General features: G+C 35.7%; 1 protein-coding gene and 1 pseudogene across 2 annotated transcripts in view; one reads left to right on the forward strand and one right to left on the reverse strand.

Annotated features, from left to right (window-relative positions):
• The window catches only part of JMJD1C (jumonji domain containing 1C), a 424,199-nt gene that overhangs the window by 177,015 nt on the left and 229,261 nt on the right, over nt 1–17,923 (reverse strand). The gene's annotated exons all lie outside the window — the stretch shown is intronic.
• Nucleotides 1,885–3,544, forward strand: LOC119510710 (annotated as a pseudogene).

The raw sequence follows: 17,923 nt of genomic DNA on the forward strand, positions 1-17,923 counted from the left end.
GGATGCCCGCTGTCACCAGTGTTATACAACATTGTGCTAGAAGTGCTAGCCAGAGCAATACGGCTAGACAAAGAAATAAAAGGCATCCAAATTGGAAATGAAGAAGTAAAACTGTCATTATTTGCAGATGATATGATCTTGTATCTGGAAAACCTTGAGAAATCTACTACACAGCTACTTGAGCTAATAAATTCAGCAAAGCAGTGGGATACAAGATTAACACACATAACTCAGTAATATTCCTATACATTAGAAATGACTTAACTGAAGAGACACTCAAGAAAAAGATTCCATTCTCAATAGCACCTAAAAAAATCAAGTACCTAGGAATAAACCTAGTACCAAGGATGTAAAAGACCTATGCATAGAAAACTACATAACTTTACTAAAAGAAATAGAAGGGAACCTAAAAAGATGGAAAAATATTCCTTGTTCATGGATAGGAAGGCTAAACGTCATTAAAATGTCAATTCCATCCAAACTCATCCACAGATTCAATGTAATTCCTATCAAAATTCCAACAACCTTCTTTGCAGACTTGGAAAAGCTAGTTATCAAATTTATTTGGAAGGGGAAGATGTCTTAAATTACTAAAAACATTCTAAAAAAGAAAAACCAAGTGGGGGGACTTACACTCCCTGACTATGAAGCTTACTATAAAGCCACAGCAGTCAAAACAGCATGATACTGGCACAAAGATAGACATACGACCAATGGAATCGAATTGAGAATTTGGAGATAAACCCCCAGATGTAAGGTCGACTAATCTTTGATAAGGTTCCCAAAACCACTGAACTGGGACATAACAGTCTCTTCAGCAAATGGGGCTGGGAGAACTGGATATCCATATGTTCATAGCAGCAATATTTACAACTGCCAAGAGATGCAAACAACCCAAATGTCCTTCAACAGATGAGTGGATAAACAAAATGTGATATATACACACAACAGAATACTATGTGGCAGTAAGAAGGAATGAGGTCGTGAAACATATGACAATGTGGATGAACCTTGAAAACATAATGCTGACAGAAATAAGCCAGGCACAAAAAGAGAAATACTGTGTTACCAGTAACGTGAACACTGTGAAAAATGTAAAATAAATGGCTTATATTATAGAATGTAGGGTACCTAGTGATAGACAGCAAATAGCGAAGGGGGAATGATAATCTAGTAATAACAGATAAGTTATGGAGAATAAACTTAATGTTTTGGGAATGCTCAGGAACGACAATGGTTTGTTCATTTCTGGGGGGTATGGTAGGAACAAGTTCGCAGAAATGCAGTTATTTTAGGTTATTTGTTTTTCTCATTCCTTTGTGGGATTATAGTCTGTTTATTTTATTGGGGTAGGGTAGGAACCTGTTGGAAGCCACGTAGCTATTTTAGGTTATTTGTTTTTTCTTATTCCTGTGTTCTGGTTTTGTTTGAAATGCTTTAATTGTTTTTTTAAGTTTTTGATAAGGTTAAAAAAAACAATGAATGAGTATGAAAAAAAGTAAATGAACAATGGGGGTAGGAAGGGAATGAAATGTTTTGGATGTTCTTTTTTATTCTAATTTTTACTTTATTTTTTGGAGTAATGAAAATGTTCATTAACTGATTGTGGTGATCAATGCACAACTATGAACAAGTGCTTGTACACTTTGAAGTTCTGTAGGTTATGTGAATACATCTCAATAAAATTGCATTAAAAAAAAAAATCATATGTTTAGGTCCTGCAGACGCGCCTTCTCTCCTGCATGGGGTTGCGGCCCAGGGAAGGGGAGAGGTGGCTGGCTTGTTCGGAGATCCTGAGAAGCTGTGCTTTTGGAGCCGCCCGGTGCAACACCCTCTCCAGACCCAGTATGTAGGTGCTGGGGTGTGTGTGTGTCTGTGTGTGCCATGAACTCCAGAGTCATGAGGATTCACAGCAAAGAACATTTCCAGGGTGGAATCCAAGTCAAAAATGAAAAAAAGCAGACCATCTTTGAAATACCTAAAAACTGGTAACGACAACCCAGAAAAATCCAAATGTAAGACACTTTGGGGAAAAGTATTTTACCTGGACTTACCTTCTGTCACAATATCTAAACAACTGCAAAAAGACATGAAAGATCTTGGAAGGTGACTTGAAGAATTTCTCAGCAAAGATATCAGCTATCTTATTCCAAATAAAAAGGAAGCTAAATTTTCACAGTCCTTGGGTAGAATTTCTCCTATATCAAGTCCAGAATCTGTGCATACTGCAGAAACCACTTCATCTCATCCCAGCCATGATGGATATTCATTTAAGTCTCCAGATTCAATAAGTTTAAACAGAAGAAAATTATTAGTTGAAAAAGCTATCAAGGACCATGATTTTATTCCTTCAAATAGTATATTATCAAAGGCCTTATCATGGAGAGTAAAAATACTTCATATTGATGACATGAGATACTATATTGAACAAAAGAAAAAAGAATTGCATTTACTCAAGAAATCAAGCACTTTTGTAAGAGATGTGTGTTATTTGTTTTTTGTCTGCCTGAATTGAAAATACCTCCAGTAGAAGTTTTACTTTTTGCTTGCAACAGTCATATTTTTTTGAAGAACTTAAGAGGAGAAAAACAGTCTTATATACCCAGGGGAAAAGAGCTGGTACACAGAAAACAAGAACAGGCAGACTGAACAAGCCTTTCGTAAACGTAGAAGATACGAGTCAACTTTATGGGCCATGTCTTTAATAAATTAATTTCCTGTGTAAAGAGACCCAGGAACCTGAACAAAAATTTATGTTTATTTCAGAACCCATCCCCTGTCGTTCAAAGTTAACTGAGAAGACTTGAGAAAAAGAATAAAAATATTCCATGTTAAATTCAGCTGAAAATGACATAAACCATAATTTTATACAGCTACCTTCCCATGAAAATAAACAAGGATGCATTCTTGATGTTTCTGAACATAAATGCATTATAAATGAAAGTGACTTAGGGTAGATGACTGTCCGTGTGGGCTACAGGCATCTATACAATTTTCTAATTTCAATAAGAATAATAATGCATCTCAACTGAAACAAAAGTCAGATACTGTGCTTTTTCCAGCAAGGGATCTGAAGGAAAAGGACCTTAATTCAACATTTGGTCATGATTCTGGTCTCCGAGCAATAAATAGTTCACAAGAGCACCTAACAATTCAGGCAAACATTCTACCCCATAACCCTCTCGTGGAACCAAATGATTGTGACACCAAGAATGTGGATAGTTTACCTTCTGGTAAAATCCATGGAAAAGTGAAAATATTAGTTCGAAGAAATAAAAAAGAAAATCTGGAACCAAATGTGGAATCAGATAAGAAAAGAAAAGCATTTCTTACTACATAAGAAGAAAACAGAATTTGTAGTTCACCAGTACCGGCTCTACTGGACTTATTTCAGACCAGTGAAGAAAAATCAGAATTTTGGGGCTTCACAAGCTATATTAAAAACAGTGGCATGTATGATGTTACCGATATTGAGGGAGAAGAAAATTCAAATGATCTGTTGTCAATGTTTTTCTCTTCCCCTTCTACATTTGCTACCTTTTAGCCTTTAAACAATTTATACTTTTCAGAAATGATAAGGATCATATTCTTGAAATGTTTATAAATACGTATAAAAACTCTTAGAATTTTTTGTCAACTTTGTTGACAGAACCAAATGCAGCTATTAACAATAAATTTTCAACAAAATTGAATGTCTATTTATAGAAAAATCATAGGGTAAACTGACTCATCTTATTTTACATACTACATTCATAATTGTTTACTAAGATTTATTATGAGTAATGATAAGGTTTTCTTTATGTCACTGAAAACTAATTTCAAATAAAAGTAGCATTATAAATTTGGAAAAAAAATCATGTTTATTTAGAGACTACTTACCTACAATTAGTCTTTAATGTCTAAAATCTGGAAATAATCCTTTTAAAGAATTTAGGTTATTACCAAATTCACTGCTCTTCCTCCATACCCCCAACAGTGTTACATTCTATCTATACCTAACTCCTTCTCAGTTGCTTCCAGAAAATACCACAGATTTTTAGATCTTCAATTTTTGTTCATGCTTTTCCTCTGCCTTTTCACATATTTCTGCCTATTAAATTCTTACAAATCCTTCATGTTAACTCAGATACCTCCTTCACATCAAGGTTTCCATTAGTCACAAACAGATAATCCTCTTCCTAACCATAACACTTTTTATAAAATCTTTCTAAATTCACATGGGTCCTCGAGTTACAGTTATTGTTATATATGCCTGTCTGCTCTAATTTCTGAAAGCACTTTGAGGGCATGGGTTGATGAAATTTGTTTAAGTTTTTAACTCCCTTTCTCCAAGTACTAGAGCAATGTATCTTAAAAACCACTGACAGTATACGACAACACAAAAAACATTACCAATAACTTCTGTTAACAAGCTTTAGTTCCATACCAGGCACTGCATAAATTGCTTTTCTGTGAATAATCTAACTGAATTCTCACAACATCCTTATCTACATTTTGCAAATGAGGTAACTGAGGCTCATGAAATAACCAACTTGCCAATGGTTCTTTAGCTTCTGAGTGCAAACCTGATTAGTGCCTAGATTATCCTGACTCAAGATCCTTATATTTAAACCAGTCAACTATCTGGAAAAATGAATCATTCCTAGGGCTATGTATTTATAAACTTAATTTTATGTATAGCTTCTTGTTAGTCATGTTGTAAACTCAGGGCACATCTTAGTTCAAACAGCCAATACAGCTCGACAGTCTTATATTCTGGTTAGATGGCACTTTCCAATTTTTATGGCTGGGCCAATGATGCCTCCTTAAAATATGACTCTTAGCCAGATGTCAAGAGTTTTTTTTGGTAGCACATCATTTTTTTTTTTAATTGCCAAAAATAGTCCAATGTATGCATATATCACATTTTGTTTATACATTCATCAGTTAATGAAAATTTGGGCTCTTTCCACTCTTGGCCTATTATGAATAATTCTGCTGTGAACATTCATACATGAGTTTTCTTTGCTCAGCATAGGTTTTGTTCCTCTTGGGTACATACATAGGATCGGAATTGCTGGGTCATATGCTAACTCCATTTTTTAAAATTTTGAGGAACTGATAAACTGTTTTCCAAAAAGGCTACACAGTTTTACATTCCCATCATCAATGTATAATAGTTTTGATTTCTCTACACCCCTGCCAACACTTGTTATTTTCTGTTGGTTTTAAGAAATTAGAGAAGTTGTGGGTTTTTTAGAACTATCATGCATAAAATACAAGATTCCCACATACCACCCCATCACCAACACCCTGCATTGATGTGGAACATTTGTTAACAACTGTTAATAGCACATTTTAATAACTGTACTATTAATTAAAGTCCATGGTTTAACTTAGGGCTCACTGTGTAGTATAGTTCCATGGATTTTTTTTTATAATTTTTATTCTGTTACATCTAACATTTCCCCCTTTAATCATATTCAGATATATATTTCAGTACTGTTTAATTATGTTTACAGCGTTGTGCTACCATCACTACCATCCATTATCAAAACATTTCCAGCATTCCAAACAGGAACTGGGTATATTTTAAGCCTTAACTTCCCACTCCCTATCCTCAGTCCACCCCCTGGTAACCTATATTCCAGACTCTGACTTTATGAGTTTGCCTTTTCTAATTGTTTCCCATCAGTGAAACCATCCTATATTTGTCCTTTGTGCCTGGCTTATTTTACTCAATATGATGTCTTCAACGTTTATCCATGTTGTCGCATGCATCAGGACTTCATTCCTTGTTATGGCTGAATAATACTCCACTGCATGTATATACCACATTTTATTTATCCTTTCTTTGGTTAGTGGACTCTTGCGTTACTTCCAAATGACAAAACTTTTGATACCTCAATGGCAGTTGAATGCCTTCTTGTCATTGATAAGCAGCCTCTGGATTGCTTTGCTTTAAAAAAAATGGACAATACTATTACATTTTAAGCTTTAATTTTGAGAAACAAATATTTGTTTTCAATAAACGAATTTGAGGGTAAATGCCTTAGTTTACTTATTAACATTTTCTTTCACAAGGAGATATAAAGTTGACTACAACAAGAATCCAGCCCTTTTTGTATTTTAGGGGATAGGATTTCATTTGTTTCCATCCCCTGAATGAATTGGCAAGCAGAAGAAAAACTGCATGGCATAGTTTCTATGTTTTAAACAATCCTAGTACTTTTCCTTGGTGATGTATGCCATGAGGAGCAGACAACTAGTATGGTATAGTCCATTTTTGAAATATAGTTTCACTTTAAGTTGTGTATTTTTAGCCACTGAATAGCTGCTATGCTGAAAGTAGAGGTTCTGCATTTAAATTAGATAACTTGGTAATTTGCATATTAATAGATTAAAGTAGGGACCTTGGAATTGCTGTGAAAACTTTTAGGATCTTACAGAGGTTTACATTTTACTTGGATATAGATGAGCAGCCTGAGCTAACTCCCAGTAAATCTTGTTTCTCATTTACAGTTGTATAAATCATTAACATTTTAGTAATATAGTTTCCCATCACCACTGTTGACAAACTTGAAACTTAAAATCTATGAGAGAGTGTGTGTATGTATATGTGTGTGTATGTGTGTGTGTGTGTGTGTGTGCGCCATTTCACTGTAGGAGTTTTATTCAACTTTATGTTTGGTATTTTGTCTTTATTCTTGGTACCTCCAAAGTAATAATATAATAATTACATGCACTGTAATACTCTCTCTCATTAACTGGATAAAAAATGTAAAGTAGTGCATCTACTGTTTGCGAAATAAGTGTAAAAATGGTAGGAAAGATCATTATGCATACTTATGTCTACATGTAGATGCATAAAAGTATTCTACAAGGATGCTGAAGCAACCAATAACCATGGTTACCAGTGTGTGTAGGTGTTCAAGGTGCGGTTTCTTTAGGGAGATATAGACAGGGAAAGAGGAAACAGCAATAGACTTTTCTCTGTATATTGCTTTATGTATTTCTGGAACCATTTGAATGTACTGTCTATCCAAAAAATTTTTCAAGCATCTGTCTACTCATTGACTCCAATTAAGAAACTCATTTCCTTCGCTTCTAATTAATTCTTTATAAGAAAAAAATTATATCAGAGATTGGATGGAAAAAGTTACATACTTGTACAAAATTATTATTTTCATTTGTACACTTTATTCCATACTGTGGAAGAAAAAACAATTATTTAAAAAGTCACCTGCCAACTTGACTTTGGTGTGAAAATACAGTTGCTATGCCATCATACAGGGGCACTTAAATTCTGAATTTTTTTAGACTATTCCCCAAATTATAGTTTATTTTTGAAGTTTTTAAAACAGCATTTTAATTAAGCTAAATTAGATTAATCTCTTAAATTAATTAAGAGATAGAACTGATCATATATTGTGACACTGAATGATACAGTAAAGTTATTAAAAATATTATCAAAGTAGAAAGAATAAATTTCGTAAAAACAGTGTACACATGTATGTAGCTGAAAAAAAAAATGGCACTGCAAGGGACTCTACATTAAGAAGCTAACCCTCAGAGAATGTGCTCCATAACAAGTGTTTCTGTTTTTTCTCTATCTTTTCAAAGATATTCTACAGGTGTATAAGCACACCACAACAGTTTTCCAAACAGCCCCTTTGCCATAAACAGAATAAACTAGGTTCTTGCGACTGTTCAAAACTAATGTTCATGAATGTGTATACCTTATTTCTAATTTGCTGAAACTAGAAAATTCTTCACGCACCAAATGCTAACCAATTCAAGGGAGAATGAATAGATAAAATGGTATGTTTAAGACTGTTTTTTTTCAATGCTTCTTTAATATTGTGCCTGCATGGGGCCTTATGCTTGGTTGTTTATAAATCAGATTAAAACCTTTTAGGAGTTATCAGTCAATCAAATCTAATAAGCTGTTAATTGTTGTAATATGCTGGTTTATGTAGTAGGTATTAACAGTCATTTAAAGGTCTATGAACTATGCCTTACGATGTTGAAATAACTATTAGAAAAACTGTCAAATGATGTAAGCTGTAGCTCATAACAATTAATATAGCCGCCATTTTATTGTCTACCAGCTGATGTGCTGAGTACCTTATATACATTATCGTTTTTAATCTTCACTCTTATGAGGGTACTTTCCTTACAATTTACTATAACTTAGAGCACTTAAGTAAAATGACAAAGATTTCTTTTTTATTGTAACTTACTTTATGAGAATTATAAAAAATAATAAGCAAAAGTAATAATACCCATGTTCCCAGCAAACAGAATTAACAGAATTATCACATACATTTCACATGTATTTTAAATAAAGTAAATAAAACATTATAAAGTTGAAATTGCCATTGACCTCTGGCCTCAGTGATATCCTCACCACAAAGATCAATAGTTTTATTTAAAAATAAACGTGTTTGTGTATACATTCCTCCTTGCCAATTCATGCAGTCAGGAACATTTTCTTTTGCTTTACTACTTTGGGAAGGTATACAGTATTCCAACAATGATGCCATTCAAAATAGTTTGGGTAATTTTTTTTATTTTAAATTCAGTTTTATTGAGATATATTCACACACCACACAATCATCCATGGTGTACAATCAACTGTTCACAGCACCACCACATAGCCATGCATTCATCACCACTATCTATTTTTGAACATTTCCCCCACACCAGAAAGTACAAAAACAAGAATAAAAAACAAAAGCAAAAAAGAACACCCAAATCATCCCCCCCATTCCACCCCACCATTCATCCAGTTTTTGTCCCCATCCTTCTACTCATCCACCCATACACCGGATAAAGAGAATGTGATCCATAAGGCTTTCACAATCATACTGTTACCCCTTGTAACCTACATTGTTATACAATCGCCTTAGAGAGTCAGGGGTACTGGATTGGAGTTTGATCGTTTCAGGTATTTACTCCTAGCTATTCCAATACATTAAAACCTAAAAAAGGTTATTTAAATAGTGTGTAATAACGCCCACGAGAGTGACCTCTCGACTCCATTTGAAATCTCTCAGACACTGCAACTTTGTTTTGTTTCATTTTGCATCCCTTTTTTGGTCAAGATGTTCTAAATCCCACGATGCCAGGTCCAGGCTCATCCTTGGGAGTCATATCCTGCATTGCCAGGAAGATTTACACTTCAGGGAGTCAGGTTGGGGTAATATTTTTAATGCAATTGCTTTCACAACAAGTTTCAGAAGCCAAAAAAAAAAAAAAACAAAAAAAAAACTGCACTAATATATTCTCTTTTTTTTTTTTGAAATAAATTCAAAGTTATAGGAACAGTTGCAAAAACAATACAAACCCCATACACAGAACTCCAGGATACCCTGACCCCCCTCCCCCGATACCCCAATCCACCAACTTTAACATGCTGTCACATTGCTATTTCTTTCCCTCCCTCCCTCCCTATCATCCATCATCTATTGCTCTCTCTTCTGAACATATGAGAGCTAGCTGCACACATCCTTGAACAAACACTATAATTCACATATACACTTCCTATGAATAAGAACATTCTTTTATGCAATCCCATTAAGCGCAGCTAAGAAGTACAAGAGAGTCAAAAATGATACAAAGCTTACATTCTATATTTCCTTTTCCTTATGTCTCAATTGTGTCCCTTTGAGCCTCCTGTCCTCCATCCTCCAATCCCATCCAGGTTCATCCTTGGCATTCAACTGTCATGTATTTAGACTGTCTTTTTTATTTTTTTTTCAACTGTGGAAATATATATACAGCCTGTATCTTCCCATTCCATCCCCTCCCTAGCATTCCATTAGTGGGATTAATCACATTTAGAATGTTGTAATGCTCTTTCCCACCATCCATTACTAGAAATTTCCCTTCACCTCAAACAACAACCCTACACTCCTTTCTTAACTCCCCATTGCCCCTTCCCCCATTTCTCTTAACCCAAACTCCACTTTTCATCTCTATGGTTATATTCTCTGATAATTTCTTTGTGTTTACTGTGGGGCTTAAAATTAACCTCTTAAATCCATAACGATCTTGTTTTTCTTTGATACCACCTTCACTTCAATAGGACACATAAACTACGTTCCTATAATCCTCCATTCCTCCACCTTTATATAGTTGTCAAAAACTACATATTTTACGTTGAGTTCAAAACCAGATTTGTCATTAGAGTTTGTGTATTTTCTATCATGTAGGAAGTAAATAGTGGAGTTACAATTTAAAAATTATTGACTTCTATTTGTATTCCATTGTGGTCGGAGATTGTGCTTTGAATATATTCAATTATTTATTTATTTTTTTTTTTTAATTTACTGAGGCTTGTTCTGTGTCCCAGCTTATGGTCCCTTCTGGAGAAAGATCTGTGATCACTAGAGAAAAATGAGTGTCCTGGTGATCTGGGTTGTAAGGTTCTATATATGTCCGTTAAAATTCTCTATATCTCTTTCTCCTTTGTTTGTTTCTCTGTCAGTAGGGCTCCCTTTAGAAGCTGAAGTAGGGCAGGTCTTTTACTGGCAAACTCTCTCAGCATTTGTTTGTGAAAACTTTAAGCTCTCCCTCAAATTTGAAGGTGAGTTTTGCTGGATAAAGAATTCTTGGCTGTAAACTTTTCTCTCTCTGAATTTTAAATATGTCATGCCACTGCCTTCTCGCATCCATGGTGGACGCTGAGTAGTCACTACTTAGTCTTATGTTGTTTCCTTTGTATGTGGTGAATTACTTTTCTCTTGCTGCTTTCAGAACTTGCTCCTTCTCTTCAGTATTTAAGAGTCTGACCAGAATATGTCTCGGAGTGGGTTTATTTGGATTTATTCTATTTGGAGTTCGCTGGGCATTTATGCTTTGTGTATTTATATTGTGTAGAAGGTTGGGGAAGTTTTCCCCAACAATTTCTTTGACTACTCTTTCTAGACCTTTACCCTTCTCTTCCTCTTCTGGGACACCAATGAGTCTTAAGTTTGGACGTTTTATTTTATCTATTGTATCCCTGAGATCCATTTCGTTTTTTTCAATTTTTTTCTCCATTCTTTCTTTTGTTCTTTCATTTTCTCTTCTGTGGACTTCTAGGACACTGAGACATTGTTCAACTTCCTCTCATCTTGTATTGTGAGTATCCAGAGTCTTTTTAATTTGGCCAACAGTTTCTTTTATTTCCATAAGATCTTCTATTTTTTTATTTACTCTTGCAATGTCTTCTTTATGCTCTTCTAGGGTCTTCTTTATGTCGCTTATATCCTGGGCCATGGTCTTCTTGATGTCCTTTAAATCCTTTGCCATGTTTTCGTTCCTCGATTGTAGTTCTTTGATTAATTTTGCCAAGTGCTGTGTCTCTTCTGATATTTTGATTTCGGTGTTTGGAATTGGGTTCTCCATATCGTCTGGTTTTATTATATGCATTAAGATTTTCTGTTGTTTTTGGCCTCTTGGCATTTGCTTTGCTTGACAGGGTTCTTTCAAGTTGTAAAAAAAGATACCAATCTAGTTTTTCAGAAACACAAGCTGGTGGTGTACACTTTCTCTAACTAACCAGCAGATGGCGTCTGTGAGTCACCTATACCCCTCAAGTCAGTTCTCCTCAACCATGTCCCCGTGGTGTGTGGGGAAATGATTCTTGTGGGGTTCAGTTGGTGAACTCAGTTTGGGTGTGTTGCTGGAGCCATCTGCCCTGAATGTGGGGCGTCGGTCTGGGTGGCTAGGGAGGCAGGGCAGCTTTAATATTCAAACTCCCCACGTGTTCCCGGAGACTCAAGGCTGCCACAAGAGTCTAAGAAGCCTTCATTTCAGTTCAGCCCCAGACCCTCTCTCTCGCTGACACACAAACCAGAGGACTTGGCGTAGTGTCCCTGGGTTTTCCGAGCGGGCCCCCTTTCTCAGCTATGATCTTCCAGGACCTCTGCTGAGGGAAGGCTGTGCTACGTCAACAGTGTGTGCTGTCCCTCAAGGGAAGCCCCGGGCTGCCGGGCCATGCAGAGGCGCTCTCAGCCTGATGCAAAGATGGCCGAACGGGGCATCTCAACCCCCTCTCCTTGCACAGTTCCTCCTTCCCAGCTCCAGGACGACTAGCAGGGCTCTGGTCTGTGGGCATGGACCCAGGCAGGAGTGTCTCCAGCCCTCCGGGGAGCCAGCTGCAAGCCGCGGGGTTTCTTTCTGCTTCCGGCTCTCCCCTCCGCTTCCTGGTCCCTGAGGGTATCTGCAGAGGGCTATCCTCCAGGCCAGACACCGAGAGGCTGGCTCAGCCCTCTCCTGCTGTAATTCACTGCGTGGTTCCCACTGTCACAACTGCAGCCGCTCCTGGGTCCCCCCACCCCCACCTTTTTTTTTTAAAAGAACCAGTCGGTCTCCAAACGCAAACCCCTGGCTTCCCCACACCGCAGGGCAGCTGCAGTTCTCCCAGCCAGCTTACTTACTCGTTTCAAAATGCAGACTCCCGGTTTCACCAAGTATACGGCCCCTCTGGTACTAGCAGACCTCGTCCAGCTGGCGCATCGCTGAAACCGGTATTCTGGGTCACTTTCTGGTTTTTATCTAGTATTTTTCACAGAAGTTTTTTTTTGCTCTGTCTCACCTAGACGCCATCTTAGGTTCTCAGCATTAGTATATTCGTGTTTTAAGTTTTACTATCCTAATATACTTGAACTCAGATAGTTTTTGGTTCCTTCAGTCTAATTTCAGAAAATGAAGACTTCCCACCATTGAGCATCAAGACTGAACTAAATGAAAGGGCTGATTTTGTAGGATAAATAGTGTTGACTATTGGTCATTTCTTAGGGTCCAGCCTAACATGTTAAGATTCTGAAGTTCATTCCATAACATGCCAGATATTTTGATCTGTGATAAACTTGTTGATAGAAAGTTAGAGTGAATTCTTCACAGGCTTAAGTGCCTCCACATTTGATTTCTCTTATTTTCTTCTTTCATTGTCTTATTTTAGTTGTTTCTCATTTCCTGAGAGGAATGTTGCACATTATCTCTTCAACCTGTGTTTTCTAACCCACTTTTTAAAAATGAAATTATTTCCTAATTATAAAACATAAAATGCCCATTCACAGGTGTGAATAAAAGAAATCATCCTTAATGTTCTGCCAGAGGTCACTGACCACTGTTAAGAAATGGTTCCATTTTCTTTTGCTGTACATGTAATTTTTTCACTCTCCTTTAATTAATACTAACCTAAAGACCATGCTTTATTTTTTATAAATAGTTGGGTACAATTTCTGTAAAATATTACAGATTTCTGATTTTTTAAATTTAGATACAGTAAAATTCACTTATTTTTTCATCTACAGTTTAAGAGTTTTGACAAATTTCTAATAGATTCCATGTAACCGTCACCACAGTCAGGATAGAGTACAATATTCTAACCCTCAAATATTTCCTTGTGCCACGTGACAACCTTGTAATCATGTCTTCTCCCACCAACAGACATCTGGCATGAAGTGCTGACTTGTTCTCCATCTCTATAGTTTTGTATTTTCCTGAATGTCATATAAAAGTAATTACACAGTAAGTAACCTTCTGAGGTTGGCTTCTTTCATGTAGCATATTGCATTTTTCCTTTTACTGCTGAGAAGGAATCCATTGTACGGATGAAGTAAGTTTGTTTATCCATTCACCCACTGAAAGACTTTTGGGGTCTTTTCAGTTTGGGGGATTGTGAATAGTAATGCTCCTAAAAACATTAATGAATAGGTTTCTGTATTAATATAAGTTTTCATTTCACATGGGTAAATACCTAGGAGTAAGATTACTGGGTCATATGGTAAGAATTTGGTTAACTTTGTGAAAAACTGCCAAACTGTTTTCCAGAGAAAATCTGAATTATACCAGAAACGGATGACAGCTCCAATTACTCTGCATTCTCAGTACCACTTGGTATTGTCAGGAGTTTGGTTTTCTTTTAAGCCATTCTTTTAGACATCTATTGATACATTATTGTGATAAAGTTTATATTTCCTTTATGGTAATTGATATTGAACACTTTTTGTGTGCTTATTTGCTATTTGTCTATCTTCTTTGGTGAAGGTGTTTGTTCAAATCATTTACCCATTAAAATTTTTTCCCCTTATTTTTGAGTTTTGAGGGGCTTTTTTGTTTTGTTTTGTTTTTCGATAAAAGTCCTCTGTCAGAGATATGAGTTGCAAAATATTTTATCCCAGTTTGTAGTAGAGATTTTTCTTTTTTATGAAATCCAATTTCAGTCTTGTCTTTTATGGATCAGCTTTTGGTGTCAAACCTAAGAACTCACTGCTTAAATTTATGGTCACAAAGTTTTGTTGTTGCTGTTGTTTTGTGTTTTACAGTTTTTCATTTTATGTCCAGGCTGAGAAAGCGACTGGAATATTAACAGAGATGAAACAATATATGTTGACAGAATCTTTATGCTTATATCCTGTCCACGTGTGTTTATGCTGTATTAATGAGAATAGAAAAACTAACGAAATCACCAACCAACCTGGGCTGTTCTTCATCAGTTTGTATCTTAGCTTAAGTTAAAATCTGTAATCTGTAAATATTATATTATTAAATATTATATATTCCTTATGTCTGCTTCTACTCAAATCTTTATCTCACCTTGGCATGTTTTTTTCATCATTCCTCTACCTCCTCCACATCCTATGTATGTGCAAGGCTTATTTCTTAAAAAGTTTAGTGCAAACCCTATTTCTAAACGACTGACATTTTTCTTGCTCTTATGTCTGAACGTGAGAAAAGGCTTAGAGAAAAACATAAAGACAAATAGCTGTTCACAGTACTAAATTTCCCAAGATGTCTATACTTAGTGTCATAAGCCTACTTCACTGAAAATATATATTAGAACACGAGACAGCAAACTTTTAATAAACAGATAGTAAATATTTTAAGCTTTCCTGGCTATACGGTCTGTATTGCAACTACTCAGTAAGTCGGCCTTTGTAGTGGGAAAGCTCCCCCAGGCAACAAATAAACAAATGAGCAAGACTGAGTTACAATAAAAGTGTATTTACAAAAACAGACCTTGGCTAGGGGAGGTGGGGGTGGGGTGGGATATGGAGGCTGGGGATTTGGCTTACAAGCCAAATTCATTTACAGTCCCTGTATTGGAAACACCTGATCTTTGTTCAATTATTGGTTTAAAGCACTGGTTCTCAAAATTGGTTGCAAATGTTATCACCCAGAGTGTTTAAAAAAAAAAACAAAACACAAACAGTGGTGCCAGGGTCCAACACCCAAAAATTTAGTTGGTCTGCAGCAAAACCTGAGCATCAGGTTAAACCTCCACCAAGTAATTCTAATTTCCAGCCAAATTTGAGAACCATCGGTTTAAAAAAAACTTGTTGCTGGAATTAAGTAAAACAGAAACCTTGAGAACTTAAAAGGGCTAGAAATGTTTACATCAATTCAGCTGAATTTTAAATATAGATATGCCAAAATGATCTTGGGGTGGCGATGGTTCAGTATAAATGTAATGGTGTCTAGTCTCTTTCCTTTGGTCTAATTGGCAGAGATGTCTCTTTCTTGATGCTTTAATGCCATTCTTCCTATTCAGGAAAACCTGAAATTACTCCAAGTTTTCATCAGTGCCTGGCTAACATAGGCAACTGCATTACTGCATCAACTACCCAGTTCTAGTTAATTATCAAACCAAAGGAAAAATTGATTCATTTGAGACATGGTGGTGACTTATTAAAGATAAAGCTGTAAAAAATATCTGGGAAAGTCAGAAAATACTGTATTCCTTGAGATATTGGTTGGTATTTCATATACTACAAACACAGAAAACATGGAAATGTTTTTCCTTCTAAAAATTTAATATATGAAAACTAATTGCATTTTATAATCTGCCTGTAAAATATATCCTGGACCCAAAATGCCAAACGCATTTAAAGCATTTTTTAATAGTGCTGCAAACCTCTGGGTTTATCTTCTTAGCCAAAGATCATGTACTTTCTCTGAGACTTGCCTCTTTCCACTTTCATGTCCAGAGAATACTGATGCCTTATTTTTGTACTACAGAATCCTGCATCCTTTTCTCTTAAACTTTTGTGATTTGATCAAGAATGGACATCTTCCTTATAGTTTGTCAAACTCAGTGTCCGGTTAACTTGGAGCAGTGTGGGTGGCCCTCTTTCAAATAGGACACACTCAAAAACCGTGAGTTTTAATTTGTCTCTAGAGATAGAATAAAGCCTCAGACATATAAAGAGAAGGAGCGCTGAGAAACCTTGTGTCCTCAGAAAGAAAGATATGAAAAGAATGGCTGATAGGATTCCTAACAACTTTCCAGATGTAAGTGTATCTTGTGAGACTATTTTTCCCTTGCTTTCCAGTTCTGAAAATTGGAAGGTTATAATGAATTCTTCTTGGATGCTCCAGGTGCTCTTCTGTTCCTGTGTTGAAAGGAATTTTGTATCATATTGTTTATGATCTAAAATTTATTTATGATATAAGCATTCATAATATAAAACATATTCCCATTCCCTGCTTGACTGTGGTCAGAGAAAACAAACTGTATTTCTCAAAACATCTGGACCAAATAAGCAAAAACTCAGAATACTTCAAAATAAAGGTGAATAATTATAGTCCTTGAGTTTAAAAGATGAAGACACAAGTGACTGATTTTGTAATAGCCTAATTCTTTCTTCAAAGATAAGAGCAATCTCCTGTCAAGATTGGGGTAAATTAAGTCTCTTTTCTCCGTACCCAGGGCACCCTTGGCATCTATCTCTCTATTACTGCAATTTTCTCAGCATATGGAAGTTATTTTATTTTTCCTGCAGCTTCTTAAAAAAAACTCCATAGGTACATTGTATGTGTAATGAAGAATAAGCTTTTTCTAAAACAAAATAAAACTTTTCATTACTCCTTTCACTGTTAAATTTACTTTATGTGACTGTACATTGTTTTGCAAAACTCTTATCTTTTGAAAATACTTTCAAACTAAACCCAAATTTGTCCTGCTTATTGTTCTCTTTCTATGCACCCCATCCTCATGTAGACTCTTCTTTTCCCCTAGATTCATTCTGCGTTTCCCATTTAAACTCATACTATCCTGTATGCAGGTGGTTAAGGAAAGACTGAAAAGCAGATGAGGGCAGAATTGTTAAGATGAGGTTAGGTGATAGAGAGATTAGAAGCCTGAGAACACTTAGGCATTAACATATTTTTAAAATTATTTCATTATTCTCTGCCAGTAGACATCTCTATTATCCTCTGAATTTAGCACAATTCTTGGCATTTGCTAGGCAATCAGTAAATATGTTTTTTTTAATTTGTTTTGGCATTTACAATGTGTTCTTTATTTCATAGAGGTATAATTCACATTCCTTAAAATTCACCCCTTTTAAGTGTACAATTTACTAAATTTTGGCATAAAATATTTCATCACTCCCAAAAGTTCCCTCATGCCCCTTACAGTCAATCCACTTGCCCCATCCCAGATCCTAGCAACTGATGATCTGATTTCTATCCCTATAGTTTTGCTTTTTCAAAAATGTTATATAAATGGGATCCTATAGTATGTATGTAGTCTTTTGTGTATAGCTTTCACTTAGCGTAATGTTTTTGCACTCTATAGATGTTGTTTTATATATCAGTAGTTCATTTCCTTTAGATTGCTAAAAGGTATCCTAGCATGGACACCATAATTTATCCATTCAGTTAATGGACGTATTTGGATTGTTTCTATTTTGGATCATTGCAAATAAAGTTTCTATGAACATTTGTGTACATGTCTTTGCATGGATGTGTTTTCATGTCTTCTGGATAGATACCTAGGAGTAGCACTCCTGGATTGTATCAGTGTATATTTAGCTTTATAAGAAATTGCCAAACTGTCAAAAAACTGGTTATTGATGTTTAGCATATTTTCATGTGTTTATTTGCCTTCCATAAAACGTCTTTGCAAAATTCTGAACAAATCTTTCGCACATTTTTAAGTAAACTT

The sequence above is a fragment of the Choloepus didactylus genome, chromosome 15, assembly GCF_015220235.1.
Source record: "Choloepus didactylus isolate mChoDid1 chromosome 15, mChoDid1.pri, whole genome shotgun sequence".
NCBI classification, from domain to species: Eukaryota; Metazoa; Chordata; class Mammalia; order Pilosa; family Megalonychidae; genus Choloepus; species Choloepus didactylus.